This window comes from Rhinoderma darwinii, chromosome 5 (genome assembly GCF_050947455.1).
Source record: "Rhinoderma darwinii isolate aRhiDar2 chromosome 5, aRhiDar2.hap1, whole genome shotgun sequence".
NCBI lineage: Eukaryota > Metazoa > Chordata > Amphibia > Anura > Rhinodermatidae > Rhinoderma > Rhinoderma darwinii.
The window spans coordinates 53,559,248-53,587,105 of record NC_134691.1 but is presented as its reverse complement, the minus strand read 5'-3'; the positions used below and the strand labels follow the sequence as shown (position 1 = coordinate 53,587,105).

The 27,858-nt window shown below is 40.0% G+C and overlaps 1 protein-coding gene across 3 annotated transcripts in view; it reads right to left on the bottom strand.

The window, feature by feature from the left end:
- TRIQK (triple QxxK/R motif containing) overlaps positions 1-27,858 on the bottom strand; it is a 109,042-nt gene that overhangs the window by 23,850 nt on the left and 57,334 nt on the right. The gene's annotated exons all lie outside the window — the stretch shown is intronic.

Genomic DNA, 27,858 nt, shown 5'->3' with positions numbered 1-27,858 from the left:
TTGAAGTATTAACATTTTAAATGTAAATTGTGGTCTATTTTGGATTGAGTGAAGTTCTTTTTCTGAACTCCAGTTGAATCACTATGACCCCTTGTGATGTTAGAGTTGAACGTTGACTTATTACTTAGCAGTTTATTCAAACCTCTTATGCATGTGACCACACGGACTATAAGAGAGGACTGTTTTATGGCACTGCACACTTGGCCTGATGAAGACGCTGGTTCAGTGTTGAAACGCGTAGTCTTTTACAATAAATTATTTTTGTATTTCAAAACACTGTGACTGCTTCTACCTTTATTACCAGCAGAGCTGTATATGGTCCACCAATTTTTTCTTCCTGCAAATACCCCTGTCCATGGGCTGTGGGTGGTATTGAAGGTCAAATTCATTTGACTGTAGATGAGCTGCAATACAGGACTCAGCCCATGGACAGGAGTGGAGCGGTTTCTTGATGAAAGCAGCCATGTTTTGCTAATATCATACAACCCCATTAAGTTCCTGCCAGTTGTTGGTGACTTTACATGATGATCAGGAGACCAAAAAGCCATTATGAAAGATAAAAATACAGAAGTTGTTTCAGAGTATGTTTAGTATTTTTCCATTCACTTTGCAAGAGAATATTTGAGGCTTTTCTACACGAGTCAGAAACAAAGGACCAAACCAAGATATATTAATGATCAATCATTTGAGATCAGCTACAAAAGTAATACTGAACAGTATCTATACATAATAGAAGGGTACTAGGAAAGGTGATGTATGGCAAGATACAACATCTATGGCACTAGGTTAGTTATTATACCTCATATAAGTATACTAGGTGTATTTAGTTCTGACAGGTAGGTTTGAAGGAAATGTCTACATTTTATACCCGATGAAGCATTCATTTTGCCACTCAATATCCTGTCCTTTATATTAGAGCCTGGAGTCCTATACAGCAATTATTGATTTTTATTGGATGCACATTATACAGTGCTTGAATCAAATTTGTGTATGTCTGTATAATATATTCCAAAATGTAGCGTCAAATAAAATTTTTCAAACTTTTTTATAGACCTATCTTCTTACCTTTAGAACTCTTTATCCCCTTGTTGACATGTGACATAATTGTACGTCATAGCCACCAAGGGAGAATCTATATGGGGTAGGCTCAAAGAGTGTTACAACCGACACCTCACTTCAACGGCCAGGATCAGAGATTGCTTCGATCCTGGACCTTTAACCACTTATATAACCCTGTCAATAGCAACGGCGGGATCTAGATCTAAGCCATTAGAAAGAGGGGGGTGCTCTCGTTAGCCCACCCCCTCCACGGTTCGATCTCAGGGTGTCGATGGTGGTTATGGCAACATGGGGGATCAAATGAAGGCCCCCAGCTCTATCCCCAGAGGCAGAGTTTAAAGGCTATGTAAAACTTTGAAAGCAATTTTTTTTTTATAAAAAGGTCAATCAGTGTGTTTTGTGCAACTTTATAAATGAGTTTTTATTAAAAAATATTTTTACAATACAGCTGTTCTGTGGTCTGTATACAGAGCAGCTGTATCTTACGCTGAATCCTACACCTGTCATGTCCGCAGGACTTACGGGTTCAGTGTCAGCGGGAGACATGCAGGATCCACCTGTTATCCATCACATCTAAGCTCATAACTTAGATGTGATAGATTACAGGTAGATCCTGCGTGCCAGAGACACGCAGGACCCGCTGACACTGAACCCGACAGTCCCGTGAACCTGACGGATTGAGGTCTTAGCGCATGATACAGCTGCTCTGTATAAAGGATACAGAGTAGCTGTATCTCAAAAAGTAAAAATAATTTTTTTAATAAAAACGAATTACAAAGTTGCACAAAACAAAACACAAATAACTAAATATAAAAATAAAATAAATCGCTTTTCATGGTGGGTAAAAACTAAAGATGGCTTAAAAGTGTTAAAGGGGTATTCTCAACTTAGACATTTCTGGGTCCCACCTCTAGGACCCATACCTATGTTGAAAAATGTGAGTCCCTGACCCTAATCCTGCCTGTATGCTTGCTTGGCTTTTTCCGTAAGACCCACAGAAATGAATAGAGAGTGCTGCGCAGCCACCTCCCCATTGATTTTTCATCTGAATGCAGAGGCCAGTGGGTGACCCCCGTTCTGGAGATAGCTTCGGTGCCAGAGCTGGGACCTGCATCTATCAAACATTTATGACATATCCACAGGAGTTGGGAATACCCATTTAGCATTCCCCCACTGCCGCTGTTCAGGTTTCCCAACCATCTCAGTTTACGCTCCTGCATAAAATGTCATCCATAGACCCGTCATACAGCTGGCTACATGCTGCAGTCACATGTCGGTCAAAGTGATGTCACTAAAGTGGGCCAGGACTGTTAAAGATATTTGGTAAAGAAATGTAAAGATTTCTAACCATAACCAAACGTTTTTCAAGGTTATTAAATTACATTGAACAGAGTCAAAAACGTCACCACAATAATAAAGGTGTACGTCTTGTATGATACATTGTAGATTAGTTCATGGAGCACGTACTTCCAAATCTGCAATCAATGGCCTTTAAAAAATGGCTTTATTTAAAATGCATATACAATAATATTTGAACTCATTAACAAAAAACAAAACAAAAAGTGTCTCTCCTTAAAGGGTATGTACCTTTGAAACTAATTTTATTTAACCCTTTGACAGGACAATTTTCATTTTTCTCCTTTTCGTTTTTTCCTCCCCGCCTTCCAAAAGGAAGGATTGTTTTTCCTTCGACGTAGCCAAATAAGGGCTTGTTTATTTGCGGGATGAGTTGTAGTATTTTATGGCACCATTTAATGTACTATATAATGTACTGAGAAACTGAAAAAAAAAAAAAAGTCTTTGTGGGGTGAAAAGGGTAGAAAAAAACCCCCAGAAATGTCACCATTGTTTCTTGGGTTTCTTTTTATGGCGTACATCGTGCAGTAAAAGCGCCATGTTAACTTTATTCTACGGGTAGATATGATCACGGCGATACCAAATTTACCATATTTTTTTAGTGTCTTACCACTTTTACAAAAAAATGTTTTTTTTAAAAAAGAATTGCTTTGTGTCGCCACATTCTGAGAGCCATAAATTTTTTTTTACATCCATTAAGCGATGAGGATATTTTGGAGTACGTGACTTTTTGATCTAAGTGAAGGTGACCAAAAAAAAACAGAAATTGTGGCGGTTTTATTTTTTTTTTACAGCGCTCACCGTGCAGGTTAACTAACATTATATTGTAATAATTCAGTCTTTTATGGACACGGCAATACCAGTTATGTTAATTAAAAAAAAAAAACATTACAGAGAAAAAGATTGTTTGTTTTTCTTTACTTTTAGTACGTTTTTTTGGACATAAAAAACCCCACAAAAAACAACAGATTTTTTTTTCCTAGTGCTCCTATCGTTGGATCGCTTGCACTAATGTACTGCAGTATATTGTTATTTTGCCAGGTTTATACTAAGCCCTGGAAAAGGAGAACAGAGATGGCAGACCTGGGTGTCTTCAATAGGCCCCCAGGCTACTAAGACAACCATCGACACCCCGTGATCCTGTTCCGGGGGGGGGGGGTTTGGGGTGTGTGACGGGATCGGTGAAAGGAAGTAGGATTGCAGGATCAGACTATACAGGGTTGGTTTGTGGTCTGAAACCACAGACACCCATAGATCTGCATTAGAGCTATAGACACAGAGCAGTTGGATATTATTAAAGGGTTATTCCTATCATAGAAGGATATTATTAAATGGCTATGCCTACCTGTCCATTCATTCTCTGCCTTCCGTTCTAGAGGTAGGTGTGGGTCTCATTGGTGGGACCTGCAACATCAGACATGTATAGCATATCCTGTGCTATAAGTGTCTATGGTGGGAACACCTTGCAAAGCTACTTAATTTTTTACTTTTATGTTTTAAAAATAGGGAGCAAAACATTATAACCAATCGATATGTCTAAGCTACTAAAGGTTTCCCATGAATTTTCATTAAATAGAATAAAATCTCACATATGGGTGAGTGAAATATTCCTTCATACCTGTTTGACATGCATTTCTGTAGACAACTTTTCAAGATTCACTGGGGATAGAATTTTAAGCAACGAACTCTAGTATAAGAAGGGTAATAATTAGTCACTTAGGGAGCAGGTTACCATCGAGCCCCATCTGTTTGCAGCTCACTGTTACTATACTGTGCTCCACATAGAAATTACAAATACAGGTCTTCTTCCCACAACTCTGATATCTCCCAAAATGAAACAAAAGTATGTAAACGTTCTTTGGACATTATACCAATTTTATTTGTTCTAAAATATATGTAATATAGTTTAAATGCATACATATTTAGCATGTGACATAGCTTATATGTTATTAACCGCTTAAGAAGTAGAGGAGAAAAAACAACACAAAACGCACATAGTGCATTAAATGATATAGTAAAAAAGCCACAGATAGGTGATCAGTTCTGCTGACTTGGTTGGTTGTGCTAGGAGCACAACAGCCTTGAAAGCGTGTTTTAAAATATTGCTGTAGCCTGGGTTCAGATCCGGATCCAAATGGTAATTTGAGAAGTTTGAGGAAAAAATGGATTTTCCCTGGCGCTGCTAACCGGTAAAACCCTTCTTGAGTAGTCAGGATATAAAACAAGCAAATGTAATATCAGATATTATTTTAATTAGTATACTTTTCAAGGTCGGACTGGCCTCTTCCTAGGGGAACTAATAAAAAAGAAAAGTAAAAGTAAAAATCAGTTAAATAAAAAGCATTTGTATTTTACCTGATGAAGAGGCCGGTCCGGCCTTGAAATGCGTAGGAATTAAAAAAATATCTGATATTACATTTGCTTGTTTTAAATCCTCATTACTCAAGAAGGGTTTTACCAGTTCACAGCGCCAGTGAAAATCAGTTTTTTTCCTCAAACTTCTCAAATTACCATTAACCGCTTAACCTCTTCACGCGCTGCTCCAGAATAGTATGTCCTGCAGAGGGGTTAGTTCCCGCATCCAGACATACTATTGCGGAGTAGTTCCCGGCCAGGGGTGAACCTAGCCCCTCTGCTGCCTGAGGCGAACTATAAAAAGGCGCCCCCCCCCCCTTAAATCTATCGGAGTTTTCTCATTCCTAGCTTTACACATCAAACACGCAATATATACATTTTTTAAATAGGAAAACATTTGATGTTTATTTGTTAGGCCCTGTTCACATGGAGTATTTTGACGAGTTTTTTGGCGCGGAAACCGCTCCGCAAAACTCGTCAAAAACCAGCCGAAAATGCCTCCCGAGAAAGAAGGGACATGCCCTATCTTCACGCGTTTACGCCTCTGACCTCCCATTGACATCAATGGGAGGCAGAGAAAGCGTATTTCGCTGAGTTTTTTGCCCGTAGCACTCAATGGGCGCAAGCGAAAAACGCAGCAAAAAACGCGGCGAAAGACGTGCAGGAAGGGACAAAATCTCAAACGGAATTTTGAGGCAGAATTTTCCTCCTGCAAAAAACTCTGTGTGAACATAGCCTTAAAGTGCCGTTTGAAGTATGGAAAATATTTAAAGAATTCTTCTTACTGCCAATCAGTGCAGTGCAAATAGTACAGTCTGCCCTGCCCCATATCTCTCCTCGGCAGCCAGTCTCATTTGTGGCGTCACTCTCTGCAATTACATTCAGGCCAGTCCAGGACGGATCGCGCTTAGCGCTGTTTTGAAGCGGCACGTCCTGGGCTGGTTTCTTTGCTCTACCTGCTGTATTGTAGTGGTCTGCCTGTGCTGGCTCGATGCCAGTGGTGGATTAATATGATCTTAGGCCCTGGGCTGTACACAAGTTATGGGCCCACATCTCACACGTATGTATCACCTACATGTCAAAGTACATCACATGCCACTCTGCAGACGGTCTCTTAGCCTGATCATCTGCTGCCGCACTCACACTTCCCCACAGCCCCCACCACAATAATTTACATAGATTGTAACACCAACATTACCAATAATACCCCATACTGTTACTGAATAATACCTCCATACTGTTACTGAATAATACCCCCATACTGTTACTGAATAATACCTCCATACTGTTACTGAATAATACCTCCATACTGTTACTGAATAATATCCCCATACTGTTACTGAATAATACCCCCATACTGTTAATGAATAATACCTCCATACTGTTACTGAATAATACCGCCTTACTGTTACTGAATAATACCCCCATACTGTTACTGAATAATACCCCCATACTGTTACTGGATAATACCGCCACACCATAACCACATACTGACTGAATAATATCCACATACTGTTACTGAATAATACCACCACACCATAACCACATAGTGACTGAATAATACCCCCATACTGTTACTGAATAATACCTCCACTCCATAACCACATAGTGACTGAATAATACCCCCATACTGTTACTGAATAATACCCCCACACCATAACCACATAGTGACTAAATAATATCCACATACTGTTACTGAATAATACCGCCACACCATAACCACATAGTGACTGAATAATATCCACATACTGTTACTGAATAATACCGCCACACCATAACCACATAGTGACTGAATAATACCCCCATACTGTTACTGAATAATACCGCCACACCATAACCACATAGTGACTGAATAATACCTCCATACTGTTACTGAATAATACCCCCACACCATAACCACATAGTGACTGAATAATACTGCCACACCATAACCACATAGTGACTGAATAATACCCCCACACCATAACCACATAGTGACTGAATAATACCTCCATACTGTTACTGAATTATACCACCACACCATAACCACATAGTGACTGAATAATACCCCCATGCACTGTATATGTATATATATATATATATAAAGCTGCCATATATTGTACATATAGAGTCCAACATATGCTGCAAGTATAATTAATCAAATCACTTTATACTCTGTACATTAAATAGTGGTATTATAGGTGTGTACACATATAATATAACTACATATTGTTTGTATAAAAAATACTGCTATAACTGTAGACATATAGTACCATTATATTCACTGGACACCTATTATACTGCTATATACCACACTCACATATAATACCGCTATATACTGCATACACCTATAATCAGGGGCATAGCTAAAGGCTCATGGGCCCCGATGCAAAAGTTCTTATTGGGTCCCCCCCACCCACAAACTTCTCATGGCCGACGGTCCGCAGCTTTCAGTTGCATCGCTGGGTCTCCTAAGTGACCCAACAATGCAGCACTAGCAGCCGGGGGCGTCACGAAGGACTTAAAATGTCAGGGGAAATAGCCTCAATACATATGTGTCTGCCCAAAAAAGGGAGTGTGTGTGTGTGTGTGTGTGTGTGTGTGTGTGTATAGCACTACGACCCTATAAGCTATGGATAGGATACATTGGCTCAGCAGACAGTATCACACATGATAGGATTAGATACAGAGGCCGAGCAGACAGTATCACACATGATAGGATTAGATACAATGGCTCAGCAGACAGTATCACACATGATGGGATTAGATACACAGCTCAGCAGACAGTATTACACATGATAGGATTAGAGATAGGGCTCAGCAGACAGTATCACACATGATGGGATTAGATACACAGCTCAGCAGACAGTATTACACATGATAGGATTAGAGATAGGGCTCAGCAGACAGTATCACACATGATAGGATTAGATACAGTGGCTCAGCAGACAGTATCACACATGATAGGATTAGTTACAGTGGCTAAACAGACAATATCACACATGATTGGATTAGATACAGTGGCTCAGCAGACAGTATCACACATGATAGAATTAGATATAGAGCCCAGCTCGCTGACATTGCGGCTCCAGTGCTGGACCCAGGAAAGGTAAGAATAATAATTGTTTTGCTTTTTTATGTGTTTCTAATTATTTTTACACACACAATACCAGTATATACACTATATACTCTACACATCAGTTTTCCCACTATTTACACAAAAAGCACAGCAAAAACAGTTTCTAAATTATTGCTGCAAAACTACAATGTGTGAATGTCCTTACAGTATCATATGTACACGAGAATCGTATATTTCCACATACACACAGATTATATATATATATATAAGACATTTACACACACTTACCTTCTATGTAGGATCTCTCATGTAGTCTCTTGAAGCAGCATGGGCTTTACAACATGCCCCATCCCAGGATAGCAGATATAACCAGCTGCAGAAGTAGCTGGTCTGTTAGACAAATAGGGGACACAGCACACGAGAGGAGGGGGGCAGAGTAGAGGGAAGCAAGGGGACACAGGAGAGTGACACAGGAGAGGAGGAGGGCACAGGAGAGTGACACAGGGGAGGACTAGACACGGAGCTTCCTCTCTGCAGACGCTGAGGCTGTGAACTCTCCCCTCCCCCTTTTCTCTGCACCGACTGCTTCAGACGAAAGGGAGAGAGAGGGAGAGAACGTAGCTTGTATGCACAGCAGTCCACCGCTCACCTCATTCATCTGGTCACTTGCTTGAGGAGACGACCGCTCCTCCTGCAGACCTGCTCCTCTCTGGTGGCGCGTGCTTCATACAGCGTCAGAGAGGAGCAGGAGTGTTCTCACAGACGGGCACGTCTGCTAAGTAAAATAATCCCCCTCCCCGGTCCAGTCCGTCTCTGGCTCAAAATGCCGCCCCCCACTTTCAGCTGGTCTGCGCCGCCTGAAGCTGTCGGCTCACCTCACCTCATGGTAGATGCGGCACTGTTCCCGGCGCACACTGTCCTAACGGACAGTGTCCGGGAACCGGGAGGTCAGCTGTCCCTGACAGCTGACACTCCAGCCTTGCCGGTCAGTGGACCATCGCCGCTGATTTCGGCAATTAACCCCATAAATGCGGCGACGGATTGCCGTCGCCGCATTTAAAGAGGCTCTGTCACCAGATTTTGCAACCCCTATCTGCTATTGCAGCAGATAGGCGCTGCAATGTAGATTACAGTAACGTTTTTATTTTTAAAAAACGAGCATTTTTGGCCAAGTTATGACCATTTTTGTAATTATGCAAATGAGGCTTGCAAAAGTCCAAGTGGGTGTGTTTAAAAGTAAAAGTCCAAGTGGGCGTGTATTATGTGTGTACATCGGGGCGTTTTTAATACTTTTACTAGCTGGGCGCTGTGAAGATAAGTAACATCCTCTTCTCTTCAGAACGCCCAGCTTGTGACAGTGCAGATCTGTGACGTCACTCACAGGTCCTGCATCGTGACGGCCACATCGGCACCAGAGGCTACAGTTGATTCTGCAGCAGCATCAGCGTTTGCAGGTAAGTCGATCTTACCTGCAAACGCTGATGCTGCTGCAGAATCAACTGTAGCCTCTGCTGCCGATGTGGCCGTCACGATGCAGGACCTGTGAGTGACGTCACAGATCTGCACTGTCACAAGCTGGGCGTTCTGAAGAGAAGAGGATGTTACTTATCTTCACAGCGCCCAGCTAGTAAAAGTATTAAAAACGCCCCGATGTACACACATAATACACACCCACTTGGACTTTTACTTTTAAACACACCCACTTGGACTTTTGCAAGCCTCATTTGCATAACTACAAAAATGGTCATAACTTGGCCAAAAATGCTCGTTTTTTTAAAATAAAAACGTTACTGTAATCTACATTGCAGCGCCTATCTGCTGCAATAGCAGATAGGGGTTGCAAAATCTGGTGACAGAGCCTCTTTAAGTGGTTTGAAGCACATCGGCAGCCCCCACGAAGTGATCGTGGGGGCTACCGATGCTTGTCACGGCAATTGGAGGTCAGACAATGACCTCCGGGTTGCCATGTACGGAAGCCTCGGAGGAGCAGCCTCCGGCCGGTCCTCCGGGGCTTCCTGTCAGTGTGACTGTCACGTCACAATGACAGTTAGAACACATTACACTACGTGTGTAGTGTAATGTGTTCCAGCAGCGATCAAAGCTGCAAGTCTAAGTGTCCCCTAGTGGGACAAGTGAAAAAAGTAAAAAAAAAGAATAAAAATGTTTTAAAAAAGTGTAAAAATAAAAGTTATAAGTTATATAAACAAACACTGCATTTTTTTCCTATAATAAGTCTTTCATTATAGGAAAAAAATGAACACGTTAAAAAAGTACACATATCTGGTATCACCGCGTTCGTAACGACCCCAACTATAAAACTATAATGTTATTTTTCCCGCACGATGAACACCCCAAAAAAAATCAATAAAAAACGACACTAGAATCGCTATTTTTTGGTCACCACCCCTCCCAAAATAGAGAATAAAAAGTGATCAAAAAGTCGCATGTACCCGAAAATAATACCGATAAAAACTACAACCCGTCCCGTAAAAAACAAGCCCTTACACCGCTTTTTTGACTAAAAAATAAAAAAGTTACAGCTCTCAGAATATGGTGACACAGAAAATAAATTATTTTATAAAAAAGTGATTTTATTGCGCAAACGCTGCAAAACATAAAAAACCCTATATACATCTGGTATCGCCGTAATCGTACCGACCCGCAGAATAAAATAGAATGGTCATTTATAGTGCACGGTGAACGCCGCAAAAAAACAACTAAAAAACATTGTCAGAATTGCTTGTTTTTGGTCACCCGGCTTGCAAAAAAATGTAATAAAAAGTGATCAAAAAAATTGCATGTACCCCAAAATGGTACTAATGAAAAGTACAGATTGTCCCGCAACAAATAAGCCCTCACGCAGCTCCGGTGGTGAAAAAATAAAGAAGTTCTGGCTCTCAGAATATAGCGATGCAAAATGTGCAGTGTTTTCTAAAAGCGGATAAGATCCGACACCATTTATCAGTGCGACACCGGCCACACATCTATGAATTATTATTTTATTTAGAGCATTTTTATACCCTCTTATTATGCCCTGATGTTCGCCGCACAGATTACATATGCCCCCACATTATAAACTGAAATACAAGCAAAACCCCAAAACAGAAAAACTACAAAGCAAAATCTGCGCTCCAAAAGCAAAATGGCGTCCCTCCCTTCTGAGCCCTGCAGTGTGCCCAAACAGCAGTTTGTGCCCACATATATGGCAGCGCCATACCCGGGGGAACCCTCTTAACGCTTTATGAGGTATTTGTCTTCAGGGGCACAAACTGGGCACGACATATTATGCACTAAAATGGCATATCAGTGCAAAATTGCAATATTCACACCATCTGCTGTGCATTAACCCCTTTGAGCACTATGACTTAATAGCACGTCATGGTGCGGGGGTGATGTATGGAGCGGGCTCACGTGCTGAGCTCGCTCCATACGCTGCGGGTGTCAGCTGTGTATTACAGCTGACACCCGGGACTAACGGACAGGAACAGCGATCGTGCGGTTACAGAAGCCTGTAAAAATAACAATATACTGCAATACATTAGTACTGCAGCATATTGTACCCGCGGATCCAATGATCGCTGGTACAAGTCCCCTAAGGGGACTAATAAAATGCGTAGAAGAATTAAAGTTATTAGTAGTGAGAAAGAAAAAAGTTTAAAGTTAAAAAAAAAAACCTTTTCCCATTTTTCTTCAAAAGTAATGTAAAAAAATAAACAGAATTGATATCGCTACGTCCGTAAAAGACCGAACTATTACAATATACCATTATTTAACTCGCACGGTGAACACCGTAAAAAAGTTAAATAATTTAAACCGACAAAATCGCTGTAGTTTTCGTTTTTACCGCACAGCGAAAGCTGTAAAAACGAAAACCCAAAAAAATTGAGTCAGATTTTTTTCCTATATTTTCCCATTTTTTTTCAGTTTCCCAGTACTTTTTATGGCACTTTAAATGGTACCAATAGAAACTACAATTCCTCCCGCAAGAAATAAGCTCTCACATCACTGACGGAAAAAGAAAAAAGTTATGGCTCTTGGAAGGCGGGCAGTGAAAAAACAAAAATAAGAAAGCAAAAAATGGATCAGTCCAGAAATAAATACCAAAATTATCGCCAAAATTTTTTCACTAACATAAAGTACAACATGTCACGAGAAAACAATCTCAGAATCGCTTGGATAGGACACAAATGTTGGACTTCAGGGCGCAAATTACGTATTGGTGTGTGGATGCAAAAACTAAGGCCTCACGCACACGACCGTAATGGTGTGCACGGCCGTGATTTGCAGCTCGGACTGCCACGGAGTGTCACTCACAAGCCGCCCGCAAATCGCGGGCCGTGCACATTATTTTCTATGAGCCTGGACAATGCATCAACCGTGGAAACCACGGTCGTGTGCATGGGGCCGCAATTCACCCGCAGATTTGTGGGTGAATTGCTGCCGCAAAAACACGTTTGTGTGCATGGGGCAAAAGTGCCATTACTTCTTGACTTTTTTCTCCTATTCATGTAGCTGTATGTGCACAATTTTGGTGTATATACACTATATGGACAAAAGTATTGGGTACCTACACATTACACCTACAGGAGCTTTTATGACATCCCATTCTAAATCCATAGCCATTAATATGGAGTTGGAATGTATCGGTGAGAATTTTTGCCCATTCATCTAGCACAGCATTTGTGAATTCAGACACTGATGTTGGATGAGAGGGCCTGGCTCGTAATCTACTTTGTGGTTCATCTCAAAGGTGTTCGATGGGGTTGAGGTCAGGGCTCTGTGCGGGCCAGTCAAGTTCTTCCACACCAAACTCACCCAACCATGTCTTTATGGACCTCGCTTTGTGCACTGGGGCACAGACATGCTGGGACAGAAAAGTGTGAACCCCAAACTGTTCCCACAAAGTTGGAAGCGTACAATTGTCCTGTAACGTCTATGGCCACGGCCCGTCGTTCTGACTTACCATCTGACGGCTGCGGCCATGGACATGTGAGTCCTTGGCCGCATCCCCCTCCTTGGAGACGCCGACACTCATTTCCTGCTTCAGAGACTGTCTCCCGCAGGGCGCGCGCGCTTGCGCGTGCACGGCCTTAAATGGCCAGTGCGCACACAATTGCAGGAGATCTGCAAGCAGTCTAGAATGCTGCTGGACTATAAGAGGGGCTCTGTCCTCTTGATCATTGCCTGAGCATTGTTGTGTACCTAAAGTTTGACTTGCAAATGGTCTCCTAGTATTTTCCAGTTCCCAGTGTTACCCGTTCCTGCTGCCTGTATCCTGTGCTACCGTGCCTCTGTGCCGTCTAGAGTTGACGTCGAGCTGTGTCTTCCGCTACATCTACTGTATTACACCCACCAGGTGTCTGCCTGCTGTCGGAGCCTTATCTTAAGCCTGAATCACCGCTACTGTCTATATTGCCACAGGTACCCTTTCTGGACTATAGACATTGTATTGTGCCTGGTTGACCAGCTGCCTATCCGCCACGCGGTACGGCCCAGTGGGTCCATACCCCACACCGTGACATGTCCAAAATGTCTTGTATGTTGAAGCATTAGGATTTCTCTTCAGTAGAACTAAGGGAAATAGTGACTGCCTCCATTTTTTGATCTTGCACTCCTCCCATTCTGACCTGGGTGATTTTAATTAGTTTAATGCTTGTTCCTACCATCCCCAAGAATATATAGGTTTAGTCCCAGTTCTGGGTGTATGTGCAGCGTAGTTTCCCACCTTACAGAGGTTGCCTTGTCGTGGCAGGTGGGCAAACACTTTTTGAACAAAATGTGCACTAAGAACCTCCCTATTATAAGTAGATTTAGCTTTAGTGCATATTTTTTTATATTTAGTGGTTTAGCTGGCATTAGTGTTTGCAGTGTGCTGTCACCATTTCCTTGTGTGCTGTACACACACATTATATATATATATATATATATATATATATATATATATATATATATATATATAATATAATACACACACAAAAACATATAATTATTTAACCCGCACGGTGTACGACGTAAAAAATTGATTTAAAACTGCTTGCTGTGTTTTGGTCACCTCATCTCCCACAAAAAAATGTAATAAACGTGATGAAAACATTGCCTGTACCTCAAAACGGTACCATTAAAAACTACAGCTTATCCTGCAAAAAATATGCTCTCATGCCGCTTAAATCGACGGAAAAATAAGTTATGCCTCTCAGAATTTGGCGACAGAATAAAATTGTATTTTTCACAATTAGTTTTTCCCTTGCAAAAGTAGTAAAATATAGAGAAAATATATATAAAAATTTGGTAATCACCATAATCGTATTGACCCGCAGATTACAGTCAACATGTCAAGTGCAGGAGGAATCACTGTTTTTTACCATTTCCTACCCAACAAATAATTTTTTCCCGTTTCCTAGTAAAGGATATGGTACAATAAATGGTGCCATGAAAAACTACTATTCGTCCCGCAAAAATCAAGCCCTCATAGGAAAAAACGTAATTGAAAATCTGACAAATGGCTGCGGCGGGAAGGGGCTAAAAACAACCTGCCTAACATTGTGTAGGTCCCTCTCCTGCCACCAAAACAGCTCTGGCATTGCACTCCAACAGGACCTCTGACGGTGTCCTTTGGTATCGGACACCAAGAGGTTAGCAGCAGATTCGCGAATTCATTTTAAGGGCCCTTTTATGTGGGCACAGCACAATACAGCATGTCGATTGGCGCTCGTTTGCTACATTTAAAAAGAGATCGGATTGGAATGTATGAAATGAAAGATCGTTAACCCCTTGGAGACTCAGACATTTTTCGGATTGTAATTTTTGTTTTTTTCCTCCCTACCTTCCAAAAGCCATAACTTTTATATTTTTGCGTTGACATAGCAGTATGAGGGTTTGTTTTTTGTGGGACAAGTTGTAGTTTTTCATGGCATTATTTAAAGAGGCTCTGTCACCAGATTATAAATGCCCTATCTCCTACATAATCTGATAGGCGCTGTAATGTAGATAACAGTGGTTTTTATTTTGAAAAATTTGCATTTTTGAGCAAGTTATGAGCAATTTTTGATTTATGCTAATTAGTTTCTTAATAGACAACTGGGTGTGTTTCCACTTTTGACCAACTGGGCGTTGTACAGAGGAGTGTATGACGCTGACCAATCAGCGTCATACACTTCTCATTGTCCCAGCCCATTGTTACAGTGTGATTGTGCAGTGAAATAAACTGGGCTGGAACAATGAGAAGTGTATGACGCTGATTGGTCACTGATTGGTCAGTGTCATACACGCCTCTGTATAATGCCCACTTGGTCAAAAGTGAAAACACACCCAGTTGTCTATTAAGAAACAAATTAGCATAAATCTAAAATTGCTCATAACTTGCTCAAAAATTAGTTTTTCAAAATAAACAGAGCCTCTTTATGCTGTAAAGTGGGATGTCCATGGATCAGACTTGGTTTTTCAGTACATCCCACAGATGCACAATCGGATTTAGATTTGAGGAATTTGGAGGCCAAGTCAAAACACTGAAATCTTTGATATGTTCCTCAAACCATTCCTGAATAATTTTTGCAGTGTGGTACAGTGCAGTATCAAAGAAGCCACTGCCATTAGGGAACACTGTTGGCGTGTAATTGGTCTGAAGTAATATCCACATAAAATGTCAGGACCCAGAGTTTCCCAGCAGAACATTGCCCATAGCATGGCGCTGCCTCTGCCGGCTTGCCTTCTTTCCATAGTGCATTCTAGTGCCATCTTTTCCCAAGGTAAGTGACAAACAAGCAACCAGCCGTCCACATGATGTAAAAGAAAACGTGATCTATCAGACCAGGCTACCTTTTTCCATTGCTGCATGATCTAGTTCTAAAGCTAACATTACCATTGTAGGTGCTTTGGCTGGTGGGCAGAAGTCAGTATGGTCACTCTGACCTGCCTGCTGCTATAAATCCTTTACGTTGCAAGCTGTGATGCACCTTTCTATCATGTACAGCATTAACTTTTTAAGAAATTTGTGCTGCAGTAGTTCGTGTGTGGAATCAGACCAGAGAAGCTAGCTTTCGCTCCCCACACGCATCAATGAGCCATCGGCACCCATGAGTCTGTGGCTCGTTCACCAGTTGTCCTCTCTTGGACCACTTTCGGTAGTTACTAACTACTGCATACCGGGAACACCCCACAAGACCTGTCATTTTGGAGATGTTCTGAGCCAGTCGTTTAGCCGTCACAATTTGGACCTTGTCAAAGTCTAAGATCCGTATACTTTTCCGGATTCAAACACATCAGCTTGTGTTCACTGTTCACGTACTGCCTAATATATCCCACCCCTTGACAGGCATCATTGTATCCATATAACCAATGTTATTCGCGTCAGTCACTTGTCAGTGGTTTTAAGGTTATGGCTGATCAGTCTATATATTTATGTAATTGTTTTCCTTCAAAAGACACTTTGGATGAACAACAAAATGCTAATAAAAAGGGAAAAAAAAAAAGAAGAACCTTCATTTCTAATAGCGAACAATCTAAAACTATATTCTGCAGATATGTTTTCGGCTGATTATTTTGGGATCCTACCCATGAAATAGTTATTCTGACTTTGTGATTCTCACTTAATAAGCTTTTGCATAGAAATGTTATATTCTTTTTTTATTCTTAAACAAGTTGCGATGATTTCACTGCAGTTTATGGGAATATTCCCTTCATCTTAAGTCTGCATAATAGGTGCAAACACTAATCAGGGCGAGATGAGTGCTTTTCTTGTGGGGTATTATTAATAACTCCTGGAACAGTTAACCCACAAGAGACCATTCAACATCAAGAACTCGCAATCTCGCTTACAACGCTGAAGACTGGATCTTCAAAAGCACCTTGATTTAATTAACATTTTTTCCAGACATAAAAAGTCTGAACATGGTAAATTAATTGGAAAGATAGCATATTGCTCTAATGTAGAAAACTTCAGGTACCTTCAGCGAGCAAAGGGACAGGGCAGCAAAATCTCTAAGTTCATAAATATTCACACAGACTGTCTGCTAAGCCTTTTAATTCAATAAAATTCATGATAGAAGTTTTCGCATCACTTCTAAGGAAAACCTATAAAATGTGGCTTGGTCTGGATTTGTGAGTTTCCAGGGTAGAATAGTTAAACCAATAAATTCCAAATTAGTAATACAATAATCAAGATTAAATAAGCAAAAACAAATAAATCACTCAGAATTGTTTTACAGACTGTACAAGAATTGGTTCACCAAGTGAATGGCAGAGGTGGTGATTGACTGGTGGGCAACCACTTATTACACACATAGCGGTGGTACATCAGAGGTGCTCAGCAGATCACCAGGCTGCCATTTATTTAAAAAGGGACAATACCCTTTAACCCGTTACCACTACAGCTATTTGTAATGTTGTAATTTTTTTTTTGTTTTCCTCACAGATGGGAGCCATAACTTTTTTTCCCGTCGACATAGTCGTATAAGGGTTTTATTGTTTATATTTTTATTTCGGGGACGAGTTGTAGTTTTTAATGCACCATATAATGTACTGAGAAGCGATCAAAAAATATTGGAACAAACAGAAAACACGTCTTTGTTTTTTGGCATTTGATTTTACGGCATTTACTGGGTAATAAAAACGACATGTTAACTTTATTCTGCGGGTCAATGCGATTACGGCGATACCAAATTTATATATTTTTTTATGTTTTGCTACTGTAAATTTCTTAATATAAAACTTATGTTGTTTTGCCATATTCGGGGCCCATAACTTTTTTGTTGATCAGTTAATGGAGCAGTGTACGGTGTTTTTTGTGTGGCGAGCTGCAGAATTTTTTGGTAACACTGGTGTACTGTACATAGGACTTTTGATAGATTTTTATTCTTTTTTTTAGGAGGCGAGGTGACCAAAAAACATAAATTCTGACTTTCTATTTTGACGGCGTTTACTATACAGGATAAATAACGTTATAGTTCTGATATTTACAGATAACAATTATGTTAATATTTTTATTGTCTGCATTATTTTAGGGAAAATGGGAAAAAAAATTTTTATTTTTTTTACTTTTAATATATATATTTTTCTATATTCATTGAATATTGAATGAATACAACCAGAGAACTTTGGAGTGTCTAGGCTAGTGTGTGCTTACAATAGAGTTCTAAGAGGTTCAGAATTTCTACATTTTGCTGGAGTGTAATCATCCAGTTTTTGGTCATCTTTCCATCTCTTGATTTTTCTGACAACATGGATGTCAGTTCAGAAGACTAAATTTAAGAAATTACCCAGTAGTGTTACCATCACTACTCCGGTCTTTTGACCAATGTCCTAGATCTCCTGGGTCTCCGCTGTAGTCTTATTCAATTGTATCCGTGTTATTCACCTCCGCCACCCATGTATCTTTGGAGTCTACCAACAACCCCGGAGCCTGATGAAACGTTGCTTGACAGCTTCGCCAACTAACACCCCACACCACAAATCTCGGTTTTGCAGATCAATAATATAGACAGAACTAAACTTCCAAGTCACATGGTGACAACATATTGCAACTTCTTTAGAACCATTTCACACTCACGCCTTCCCCACGGTTTTTACAAATCCAATGTTCTACTCCCACTAAGCATCATTGTAATCATCTCGGGATTAAGCCTTTCCAGTAACATACGGGAAAATCCTGTGCAACATCATCAAAAGAGATGAATATATTTTTGTTGTCGTCTGTAACCACTGCTTATTTAGACAGACTGACGGGTGTCTAATGGCTTCTAGCGATGAGCCTTAGAATTTATCAGTCTCCACCAGAGGCTCACTGCCTCATTTCTTTACATTGCTGTCCAGATCTCATCATCATGTGAATATCTAGTTATTGTTTTATGAATGTTCATATTTCAAAGCTTTCCTCTGTGCTTTTCCTCAGCCGACTTTACAATATCCAACCTCATTATCATCATGTGGCAGGGCCGCTTTCCGCCTGCATTTTCTGCTTTAAAAATTAATGCATTGCTATTTTCTGAATACTGCTTAAGCTGCTTATGAGCACATTATGCGATCAAACAGACACATGCAGAAAGCCTTCCTAAACTGTTGTTCTTTCAATGAAAATACAGCTGGTTCCGCATGAAAGACACCTGCAAATGGGCTAGCTGCTATATTTATTTTTTCCCCTTTCTGCTGGTCTTTTATGTGCCAGTAAATCTTTAATTTCCTTATGTGCAATTACAATTCTGTGTGAAAAAAATTATTATGGAGGAGTTCGTACAGATGTTTTTTGTAAGGAAAAAAAAAAAAGACTCCTGGATCAATAGTAACTCAAAGCTGAAAGTGTGTAAAGATGGGGGACAACCTCTATGGGTACTGCAATGGCTAACATTAGTGGTTGCCAGCCAGTATCCGTAGCAGTGGAGAGACTGGGGGAGGTGTATCAAAAAGGAAAAGTGATGCAGAAGCCTATACCAACCAACCAATCAGGTTGATGCTTTAATCTCTGGAAAAATTAAAGCTTAGATCTGAGTGGTTGATGCGGCCAATTGCAAACTTTTTCCATTGCACCCATATTCCCAGGTTTGTCTTTAATTTCACTTTCAAGTCATCAGCTAATCTAAGTGAAACATTTTATTTTTGGACTGTATATATTTTGTTACCCTATTTTCTGTACACAATTATGGGGGCAGCTATCTTGCCTGAGCTGCTGTAAACAGCATTTAGCGATCTACTTTTCAGCAGCCACATGCACCATAGGAACCTGTGAACTGGAGGGGACCCGTTGACTTCTATGGGAGAGTTTTCTGTGCACGCTCTGTGACCTGTGCAGAGGTCATTGTGCAGGAAGGGATAGGAGGGGAGCGGTGTCCATCACCTATTGTCAATGGTGGATCCTGTGTTATCCATATAGAGGTGTTACCTGTCATTGTAATCCTACCTGTGATGATAATGAGATGACTGATTGGAAGTGATCTCTACAGAACAGGAAGTGACAGTCTATTGTTGAGGCTCAGAGGCCAGAGTGAAAACTGCAAGATTTTAAAAAAAAATAGAATTACCATTAAATCAATAACACATACTGATATAGCAAAGTTTAACTTGGAGGATGATATCACACAACAAAAGCCATTGAAAAGCCAAGTTAAAGTTTCTTGCCAAGGTGTATTTAACACATTACCTTTTCAGGACAGACTCATTTTCATGCTTTTGTTTTTTTCCTTCCCGGCTACAAAAAGTTGAAACTTTATTTTTTCGTTGACCAACTATGATGCTAGGAGCCCGGCTCCCTGCAGTGTGTTCGGTCCAGGACTTGCAGCCGAATTACGTTCCGTCCATTACGGACGTAATATGCTCGTGTGAATCCAGCCTTATTCTGGGGGTCAGTATGATCACGGGGATACCAGATTTATATAGTTTTTGTTAAAAAATGTTAAAGGTACTAAAACATAAGTGCATAAAAAAACAACTTTTTTTGCATCGGCATACTGTGACCTCCGTAACTTTTATGTTTCTGTATATAGAGTTGTGTAAGGAGTCTTTTTGTACGGGAAAAGGTATAGTTTTTATTGATACCATTTTGCGGAATGTCTGGCATTTCGATCACTTTTTATTACATTTTTTGTGGGATTGATGTGGCAAAAAAACTGATTTGGCCACTTTGATCTTTTTTCCAGCTACGTATTGGATAAATATTTTTATTGTTCAGCATTTTCAGATGTGGGGATATTTTCTTTTGTACTACTCCTCACCAATTTAATTGAAGAACAGTATTAGTCAGCTCTTCCCCGACCTGAAATGGGCGCTCCAAGGTAACTAAATGTTCCAGTATCATTTAGCTGCACAGTAAGCATAGATACGATGGACTAAAGGTTTTCTGTTCCTTTAAATATCTGTCTGAACATTAAAACAGAATAGCAATTACAGAAAAGAGAAATTTTGTGAATTACAAGATAAAACATCATTGGCTGTGCGAAGCGATAAAAAAATAATTTATATTTCAGATGTAGTTTAGAGGTAAGCAAATGTATTTTTATCTACAAGAGATGCAGCTATCGGATGTGATTATGGGGAGTGTTTACCTATGTTTTCCTATTAAAAAAGTATAAGAGTACTTGAGTGGCCACAAATGGACTGAAATTATTATAAATTTTTTCTCACAGGAATGTGGATATTCGTAAATTATACTGGATTACAGTAAATTACGATCACTGTGCGGCCCTGATAAATACTTTATTTTCCTATTTCTCTCAATAAACAGACCAGCAAAGAACAGTCATCAGGGCAGGTTTGCTTTAAACTAGATGCCCTCATCATAGTCAACACCCATAGGCTGGATTCACACGACCGTGTTCAGTCCGTGATATACGGACCGTATGCCGGCAGTATTTCCCGGACCGAACACACTGCAGGGAGCCGGGCTCTTAAAGTCATAGTTATCTATGACGGTATGAGTCATTGCCTCAATGCGGAATACCGTCCCGTACTGAAAACATGATTACAGTTCGGGACAGTTTTTGCGCAGCGAAGCAGGGACTCCTAGCGTCATAGATAAGAATGACAGTAAGAGCCCGGCTCCCTGCAGTGTGTTCGGTCTGGGAAATACTGCCGGCATACGGTCCGTATTTCACGGACCAAACAGGCTCGTGTGAATCCGGCCTTAGGGCAAGTTCACACGTAGGGTAAATACTGCCGATTTTCCATAACAAATTTTGTTGTGGAAAATCTGCAGCATAACACAACTGCGTTAATGCGGAGTGGATAAAACGCTCAGAAATTTACCTGCGGTGCGTTTCTTTAATCTGCAGCATGTCAATTGTATCTGCGCAAACTCTGCTTATTTGTTGAGGGATTTCCCCATTGAATACAAATAGCAGATGTTGCGGCAGAATTCTGTGTTTCTTGATCCAGGCCGGACTCCAGGGATGACGTTTCTTCCCATGTGACCTCTGCAGCCAATCACAGGCTGCATCGGTCACATGGGATCAAACGTCATCCCAGGGCTGCAGAACGTCAGAGGGACACGTTGCCATGGTAAGTATCCTTCTTTTTTATTTATTTATTTTTCAGTGCAGGCTTTCCACAGCGGACAATCCGGATGAAAAACTGCACCACAATTTAGTGCGGTTTTTCAGCCAAAATTCCATGCAGAGCACAGGGTGGACACGCTGTGTGCTTTTATGCAGTGTATTCGCCCTGTCTGAACATAGCCTTAAAGGCTATGTAGACCTTTGAAGACATTTATTTTTTTTACAAATCAATGTTTTATTGTATTTTACAGAAATTTTGAATTGTGTTTTATTTAAAAAAAAAAATAAAAAAAAATGATAATCTACTTTTTGTCATACAGCTTCTATGTATCCTGTACACATAGAAACGGTGTCCTGCGATCACAGCCAAATCCGTAAGGTCAGCGGGACTGACTGCTTCAGTGAGCGCTGGTCCTGCATCTGACACGCAGGATCCAGCTATTAATCGATCACATCCAAGTTCATGGATAAAATCGATAGCTCGATCCTACGTATCTCAGCACTCATCGGATTTGAATATATCTAAAAAGTATATACACACACACACACACACACACACACACACACACACACTACTGTGCAAAAGCTTTAGGCAGTTGTGGAAAAAGTAAGAATGTTTATACATATACACACACATCTGTTAATAGTCTTTTTTTTATCAATTATTAACATACAAAGTGAATGAACAGAAGCGAAATCAGAATCAAATCAATATTTGGTGTGCCCACCCTTTGCCCTCAAAACCGCATCAATTCTTCTAAGTACACTTGCACACAGTTTTTGAAGGAACTCAGCAGGGAGGTTGTTCCAAACATCTTGGAGAACTAACCACAGATCTTCTGTGGATGTAGGCTTCCTCAAATCCTTCTGTCTCTTCATGTAATCCCAGACAGACTCGATGACGTTGAGATCAGGGCTCTGTGGGGGTCATTTCATCATTTCCAGGGCTCTTTGTTCTTCTTTATGCTGAAGATATTTCCATAGAATAGGGACATTTCAGAACTATCTTACCACCAGACTTCCAAGCCCATAAATTCTATGTAGAATCCTCTCTTTAACCAGTTAGTGACACCCCATAGTGTTTTTACGGCGGCCACCAAGGGCTTTATTCCGATGCAGTAGCCTTTTTATGGCGCTGCATCAGAATAAATAGAGCAGGGAGCCGTTAAACCTCCCTGATCTCAGCTACCAGAGGTGGCTGAGAGCAGGGAGCAGCTCTGCTCGAGCGGACGAGATCGATATCAGTATCAATCTCGCTCGTTTATCCCTTTAGATGCGGCGCTGCATCTGATTGGTTTTGAATAGAGGGAGTGAGCTCCCTCTCTCACCCCGCCAGCACCCTGCATGTGATTGCAGGGCGTCTGTGTCTTTTATGGCAGCCGGGGGGCCTAACAAAGGCATCCAGGTCTGCCCCAGTTAAAGAGGCTCTGTCACCAGATTATCAAATCCCTATCTCTTATTGCATGTGATCGGCGCTGCAATGTAGATAACAATAACGTGATTTTGTTTTTTTTTAAACGATCATTTTTGGCTAAGTTATGAGCAATTTTATATTTATGCAAATGAGCCTGTGTAATGTACAACTGGGCGTGTATTGTGTTTTTAGCAACTGGGCGTGTATTGTGTTTTTAGCAACTGGGCGTGTTTACTTCTTTCACTGCACAATCACACTGTGCTGTAGATCATGCTGGGCTGGAACAATGAGAAGTGTAGAACACGGATTAGTCACTGATTGGTCAGCGTCATACACTCCTCTGTACAACACACAGTTGGTAAAAAGTAAAAACACGCCCAGTTGTCCATTGAGAAACTCATTAGCATAAATCTAAACTAGCTCATAACTTGCTCAAAAATGATCGTTTTTCAAAATAAAAAACACTGCTGTTATCTACATTACAGCGCCGATCAGATTATGTAGGAGATAGGGCACTTATAATCTGGTGACAGAGCCTCTTTAATGCCTGCTAGGCCATGCCAGTGGCATGGCCTATCAGATGCCTGTCCGATTTACACGGACAGGCAGTAATACACTGCAATGCATAAGTATTGCAGCGTAGTATAATAGCAATCGGACGATCGCATAGTGAAGTCCCCTAGTAGGACTGGTAAAAAAAAAAGTAAAAAAAACTAAAAAACGTTTCATAAAGTGAATAAATAAAAAAGTGAAAAAAATAAAAATAAATGAAAAACCCACTTATTCCCTCTTACAAACTGCTTTATTATTTAAAAAAAAAACTATTTTAAAAGAAAAAAAAAAAGTTACACATATTTTATATCGCCGTGTCCGTAACGACCCGAACTATAAAGTTATTACATTATTTAACCCGCTCGGCGAACACCATAAAAAATAAAATTAAAAAAAAGCAAAAAAATGCTGTTTTCTGTGAATCCTACCTTAAAAAAAAAAAACATGTGATAAAAAGTGATCAAACAGTCACATGTACTCTAAAATGGTATCAATACAAAATAGAAGTCGTCTCGCAAAAAAAACAAACCCTCATACAGCTGCATCGGGGGAAAAATAAAAAGTTATGGCTCTTCAAATACAGAGACACAAAAACAATAATTTTGGAAAAAAAAATAGATTTTACTGTGTAAAAGTAGTAAAACATACAAAATCTATATAAATTTGGTACAGTTAAAATCGTAACAACCCGCTAAATAAAGTTAGTGTTATTTATACCACAGTAAACCGCGTAAATTTAGGACGCAAAAAAGGGTGGCGATTTTTTTTTTTTTTTTTATAACCGCCCCCACAAAACGGTAATAAAAGTTAAATAAATTATATATCTACCTCAAAATGGTGCTATTAAAAAAAAAACACAGCTTGTCCCTGCAAAAAAAGTAAGTCCTTATACAGCTACAGTGAAGGAAATAAGTATTTGATCCCTTGCTGATTTTGTAAGTTTGCCCACTGTCAAAGACATGAACAGTCTAGTATTTTTAGGCTAGGTTAATTTAACCAGTGAGAGATAGATTATATTTAAAAAAAAAAAAAAGAAAATCACATAGTCAAAATTATATATATTTATTTGCATTGTGCACAGAGAAATAAGTATTTGATCCCCTACCAACCATTAAGAGTTCAGCCTCCTCCAGACCAGTTACACGCTCCAAATCAACTTGGTGCCTGCATTAAAGACAGCTCTTACATGGTCACCTGTATAAAAGACTCCTGTCCACAGACTCAATTAATCAGTCTGACTCTAACCTCTACAACATGGGCAAGACCAAAGAGCTTTCTAAGGATGTCAGGGACAATATCATAGACCTGCACAAGGCTGGAATGGGCTACAAAACCATAAGTAAGACGCTGGGTGAGAAGGAGACAACTGTTGGTGCAATAGTAAGAAAATGGAAGACATACAAAATGACTGTCAATCGACATCGATCTGGGGCTCCATGCAAAATCTCACCTCGTGGGGTATCCTTGATCCTGAGGAAGGTGAGAGCTCAGCCGAAAGCTACACGGGGGAACTTGTTAATGATCTCAAGGCAGCTGGGACCACAGTCACCAAGAAAACCATTGGTAACACATTACGCCGTAATGGATTAAAATCCTGCAGTGCCCGCAAGGTCCCCCTGCTCAAGAAGGCACATGTACAGGCCCGTCTGAAGTTTGCAAATGAACATCTGGATGATTCTGAGAGTGATTGGGAGAAGGTGCTGTGGTCAGATGAGACTAAAATTGAGCTCTTTGGCATTAACTCAACTCGCCGTGTTTGGAGGAAGAGAAATGCTGCCTATGACCCAAAGAACACCGTCCCCACTGTCAAGCATGGAGGTGGAAACATTATGTTTTGGGGGCGTTTCTCTGCTAAGGGCACAGGACTACTTCACCGCATCAATGGGAGAATGGATGGAGCCATGTACCGTCAAATCCTGAGTGACAACTTCCTTCCCTCCACCAGGACATTAAAAATGGCTCGTGGCTGGGTCTTCCAGCACGACAATGACCCGAAACATACAGCCAAGGCAACAAAGGAGTGGCTCAAAAAGAAGCACATTAAGGTCATGGAGTGGCCTAGCCAGTCTCCAGACCTTAATCCCATCAAAAACTTATGGAGGGAGCTGAAGATCCGAGTTGCCAAGCGACAGCTTTGAAATCTTAATGATTTACAGATCTGTAAAGAGGAGTGGGCCAAAATTCCATCTACCATGTGTGCAAACCTCATCATCAACTAGAAAAAACGTCTGACTGCTGTGCTTGCCAACAAGGGTTTTGCCACCAAGTATTAAGTCTTGTTTGCCAAAGGGATCAAATACTTATTTCTCTGTGCACAATGCAAATAAATATATATAATTTTGACAATGTGATTTTCTGTTTTTTGTTTTTTTTATATATAATCTCTCACTGGTAAAATTAACGTAGCCTAAAAATTCTAGACTGTTCATGTCTTTGACAGTGGGCAAACTTACAAAATCAGCAAGGGATCAAATACTTATTTCCTTCACTGTATATCGACGCAAAAATAAAACAGTTATAGCTCTTTGAATGCGACGATGGAAAAACTTAAAAAATTGCTTGGTCATTAAGGAGTTAAACGAGAATTTAAGCAGACTCAATAACTGTTGGCAAATATCTAATCTTTGGCAGTCATCTCATTTATTCATTGATTTTTTTCATTATTTCTGATTAATGCACAACATCCATTTCGTATACCTGAATTTGTGGACAATTGTTTCAGCAGTTAAAACAACGGGCGTCACACGGATCTATGTATTTCAATTTATGATTTTGGGAATATCCCTTTAAGTGTACCTACAACATGTATACATGAATTCATAAATGAATGTATATAGGTTTGTGTGTATCTAAAAAGTGTGGAATTTGCAACAAACTACTTTATTTTGGTTGTAAATTTTGGTCGATATTTTGTGTTTTTTTTAAAAAAGTATACAGAAAATTCAGAAAAATTTGCAGTTTTGAAAATTTCAACCTTCTTTATTTAATAATTTACATTTACAATATGTTTATATATTTGCAGATTTTTTTTAAATGTTCCTTTATTTATTATTTTAGTACATTAGAAACCTTGTCAATTTAACGGCAATTTTTTTTTTTCGTTTTTAAGAAAATGTCCAAAACCTTTTTTTAGGAACCAATTCAACAGCAATAACTCCGGCTCATATGGTTAGTTTCAGGCAAACTGCTGAGCTTAACGTGGATGTTAATAAAGATTTTAACAGGTATACGGTTAGACACACACATACAAAATTCATGAAATCATGTATTTTCATTAATTGCAAAAAGAAAAAAAATGATAGTAATGAATATACTACAGCTTCAGTTTGACAATATTCTAGTAATTAAAGTGATACAGTAATAGTGTGGTCTAGAGAAACCCTGTACACAAGTAACCACAATCTAATGAGTTTTTTCATACTTTCGTTAAATTATATGAATCTATTGCATTTAGGAGGTTCTAACGGCTGTCTGGAAAGCAAAAGACTCTCAGCGCAACTACTGAAAGACGACATTAGTGAAGTGACTTTTGTAGCGAAGATTCCAATACAATAAATATAAATAAAAAAAGTCCAGGAACTTTCCTCTTCTGGCATATTCATAAATTATTTTCCTCCACTGTGCTAGTTATCTGTTCTTGGGATATCGGTGTTACCTTCAATTTGGCCACGGTAAGGCGAGGTTCACACACGCAGTTTTGGTCTCTGTCTTTCTTTAGACAAACACAAAAGAAAGGCGATGCATCAGTCTTCTATAAACCTTTGCTTTCTTTTGGATCCACTTCTAGCTTTGGCTGAAAAATCTGACCCAAAACTGTGTGTGTGATCTGGGCTTACAGCTTTTGTCAGGAAATATTCACACATTGACGTTGAGGTGCAGTTAAAAGACATCAAAAACGCATGCAATTGTGTGTTTTTCGATGCAGTACGCAACAGCATAAAAAAAAAAAATCTTTACCAGAAATAAACCAAAACAGTAAGAAAAAAAAAATCACAATAGGAGGACTTTATTACAACTTATGTACATTTTGTTTATAAGGTAAAAAATGCGTTGAACAATCATCTGGCAATTTTTATAAGACCCCGTAT